Raw genomic sequence first — 4629 nt, 5'->3', positions numbered from 1 at the left:
AAATAAGTAATAAAACACATATTATGCTTAAGATATATACCAGCTATGGTTGGAAATATGTGATAAATTTAAAGTTGTTATCTTACTGTTTTTCTAAATTAAAAAAAAAAAACTACAATTTTAATTTAAATTTCATCTGCATAAGTCTTATATTTATTTGCTATTTTACTATAAAAACTGGAACAATGATTTTTAGTTACTCTCTTATAAGATCGAGATGATAAAAACTAAAATAAAAAAAAAAAAATGGAAACTAAATTTAAAATAACGTTACTACTTTCTATTTAGACGCACAAATGAAATGTTGTATTTTATCATTAGTAACAAACAATTAGACACAAAATAAAATAATGCACTAATTGTTACGTTTACCTTTCAAAAGTGTCTAGAATACTTTAATTTTTAACAATCTTGAAAGTAATTGTAAATAATCTATTGTTGTATTTATGCATTATTGTGATATTTATTGTATTTATCCGCTATATCAATGTAACAATAAAAACAAATAAAATAAATTAGTTTGAGTGGTTTTTTAATATGTCAAGTTTAATGTACACCGGTCTTTCACATCTATATAATATATGTATATATTTATAATAACATGTGTACCAAAGCTTATGTTGATTAAATATTTTTGTTTTCAATATATATTTAAAAATGTGTATTGATTATTTCAAATATATGGTTTTAAAAATATGAAATTCATTTGTTGACAAATTGTTCTCTGTATCGTTTTATTTATTTTTTAATATAAAAACTTACAATAAATTAATATTTTCACCTTTTTTTTTTTTTCTTTTATAATTTAAAACTTTATTTTCTATTTTTCTAAGAGCAATTTCACATAAGCTGCATCAATATATATTCTTTTGTATATAGAATGGAGTCTCACTTATGTGAACCTCGCTAATCCGGATCATTCCATACATTAATTTCAGAACAATGATTAATTTACAATAATTAATCATTGTTCAGAATTTTTTAGTATTTTGGGGTAAATGTAGTTTTTAATTGATTCGTTATTTATAAAATGACTTTTTTTCCCTGTCCAATAATCCAAAGTTTTCGCTAGTCGGAAATCCTCCAAGGCCTCAGTATTTTTTATAGAAAATGTTACTACAATTTTTTTTTTTTTATTGATTGCTAAATAGTACTATCTGCCAGAGTCTTAAGGAATAAGTAAGTGACGCAACTGAGCACATTCATACTGAAATATATTGAAAAAATAAATAAATAAAAATGCAAAAAACAGAATCGTAAAATTTAAAACTAAATACTTACACTAAGCAGATCCATGTTAATATGTAAAATATTTAAACACTCAGCCTGAGGATCCCAGAGTCGTCCACTCTTTGACCCACGGGACAGAGCTAGTTCTCATTTCAGGTCGAGATTAGTTGATACTTCTATGGGAGCTGCTACCTATGTACTTATATTCTGAAGGAATCAACTGAAATATTCACTTTTTCTCGGCTGATGAGGAGGAGTCGTTCCAGATAAATTAGTTTTCCTGCCACGAAAAATATGACAGTGAGTGAAGTGAAATTGAAATAAAAATTGAAGTGATATAATGACAGTTACCCTAACAAGTGAGGTAGGTAAATGTTAGTTACTATCGTCACCTAACGTACAAGTGAATTGTAGTAGTAAATTGTAAACAGATTCGGTTACTTAAAATAAACAATTGGGAGAAGATAGTTGACCGTAAGAAGTAGGTCAAACCTGGATCCTGTTTCATAATAAAGTACAAACTAATACTATTAGTCTTGTAGATTTATCTCAATTCAATTACACAGGCTTGTACAATAGTAACTTGTACTTTAGTATTTTTTAATTCCTGTAATATCTCTAATAGTCAACCCTATCACGAAAAAAATAAGTTTTAGTATTATTCCCACACTAGTTTCTATACTTGTACTATTAGCTTTCATTAAGAAACAGGCCCCTGGTGGTTATATTTTTTAGTAACTTGTTTCCAGTCCGCCTACATCTATACTTCCATATATTATAATTATTTATTCTTTTTTATATACTATATAAACATAACTATTGTTTTGATTTTAATGTTTTATTAATTCTGAAATGTTTGTATCTTGTTTTTTTCATTTAGCCCTGACGAAGCCCTCCAAAGTGGAGCGAAACGTTGGTTAAAAATAAATATTTTTCTTTTATTATTTTGATACCTTTATTGACCACCACCCGGACAATTTTCCTACAATAAAATAAACAATATATCTTACCTTTATTTTATTTTGCTTAGCTATATTCTATAAGCCAAAGAAAACATTTCAACCTATTACATTTTTATATTTTTATTATTTATACATTGAAATTTACTGCTGTAATAAATAAATAGATGAATGACATATGAGTTATATTACAATGAGATGATACAGTCTAATTGAGAGCCTATATCAATAACACTTCTAGATTAGTAGTTTGATCCATTTACTCATTTATTATGACATTTATTGGTGCATAAATTTATTAATCATGAGGATTATGGATTGTATGGATTAGAATTTGATGGTTTTAGTGGAGCCCCAAAGCTCAATTATTTAATTCTAAATAGCACTATTTTAAATTCATATCCCTGTTATCGTCACGATTTAAACAAACTAAACCATAAATAGACCTTAATAATGTGATGGCACCTTAACACTTGTTGTTTTTTTATGTTGGGAAGTAGCGGTATAGAGAAAAATAAGAACACCTTCTCATTTCTCAAAGGCTAAAATTCAAGGCCTCATCGAGAGGGACAAAGTGGCGATGGCACTCTAAGAATGGTTCTTGAGCTATTGGCCTCGCATTTTTTCCATTACATTATATTCCAATTTTAGCGTGTGCTTCAGATAACACGAATGTGTGATCAATTCAATGTGTTTTTATTTGCAATACATCATTACTTCCTTCCTCGCCTTCCTGGTTCTCTACTTATTTAAGGCCTTTTTTGGTAATCATTCAGTGAAAAAAAAATTAAATAATACATAAAATACATGTACATATGATTAATCTAGAAATAAGTCATCAGAAGTAAAATAAGTTCTTGGAATCTTACGATGTGAATTTCTTAGTCTTGCATATTTCCAATTCCATTGTTCTTTAATGACGAAGTGTTTTACTGGTATTCGATGATTTCTGTAATCGCTCATGAGATATTTCCAGGTATCATTTTCTTTTTTACTTTAATATAGCACTTATTCGATTTTATTATTTCTTCAAGAAGACGTAGTTGTTGTTATCTGGGGCTTTAGGGCGTAAAACCCTGAGGTCATCAACGCCCATGTTTCGCGCTTTATAATTCTATTTCATTTATATTTATAATTCTATTTCACTTTATTTTTCTCTTTAAATAATTACGAAAAAAAATTTAAATAATTACTTCTTTTGGTATTTTTTATTGCGTATAACAGATTTTCTGGTTTAAAACTTATTCAAAAGGCCATTCCTTTTTAAGAAAACTAAAACCATCTCCACGTTCTTCTGGTCATCATTCAGAGCATCCGATACACGCGGTCCTACTCCCAATCTACTCAAGTTCGCAGAATAAAAATGACATTTCTCAAATATGTGACTGATCGTAAGTACACTGTTGCAGTATTGACTTTTGGCGGTGGCTGCTTACCGATCAGATATGTATGAGTTAAACTTGTATGACCTATTCTCAATCTGGCAATAGCTACCTCCTTCCAGCGATTGGAACGGTTTCATGTGGTCCATGGTTTAATGGTTTTTTTAATAGTTTTTAATTTGCTTGGTGGGCTTTCATCTCACATGGCTTGCTAACTAGATGATATTTCATTTTTCATTGGAAGACTTATTTCTTGGGGTGTCAGAATGGCCGCACCCTGACCTGGAAGAGCAAGTGCTTGTTTAGCTGCAATGTCCTCCAGTTCATTTCCCGCGATCCCCACGTGACCTGGCACCCATATAAAGAAAATTTTTTTTTTTTTTTTAAAAGAAGACGTAGTGATCATTAGTTCACATCACCAGCCCTAACTTATATAAGACAAGATGTAATTACTCCTTCCCTGCTCCCAGTGAGTAATTCGGTTGTAACTAATGTGCTTTGGAAAACTCTCAAGTGAAACATCAGCAGGCGTCCTAAAATTTCTATTTCTAGTTTTCTCGTTTCCTATCCATAAATATTCAGCAAGCTTCCATAGCTTATATGACGTGCTTTACGTAGACGCATTAACATATTGTGTCCATCTATCAGGGAAAAATGTTTTTAAATAACCGTTATTATTCTTCCGTTTTCTTTATTAGTTTAAAATTCTTCTTACTCCTGCTAAATTATTGGAATGTTTTCGATTAATACTAAGTTCTATGTGGGATTTCGCGGCCGAAAAAAGAAACAATTACCACGTATTTTGTAAGAAAAATTAAACGATGCCAAAATAAATGAAACTTTTTGTTTTTTTCTAATATTAATACTGGAAAATTATTAGTTGACCATTTGTAAATAATTGTTACAAGACAAAAATAAATTAAACAATACTAAAATTAATGTAACCTGCTTTTTTATTCTAATATTAATAATGGAAAATTATTGGTTGACCATTCGTAAATAATTGTTGCAATACGGTCCAGTTCGCCTCACTTTACATGGTTTTATGAGGGCTAAAT

Source organism: Halyomorpha halys, unplaced genomic scaffold (assembly GCF_000696795.3).
Source record: "Halyomorpha halys isolate HHAL.00 unplaced genomic scaffold, Hhal_1.1 Scaffold120.1, whole genome shotgun sequence".
Lineage (NCBI taxonomy): Eukaryota > Metazoa > Arthropoda > Insecta > Hemiptera > Pentatomidae > Halyomorpha > Halyomorpha halys.
The sequence above is the reverse complement of the archived record's forward strand: the minus strand, read 5'-3'. Positions refer to the sequence as shown.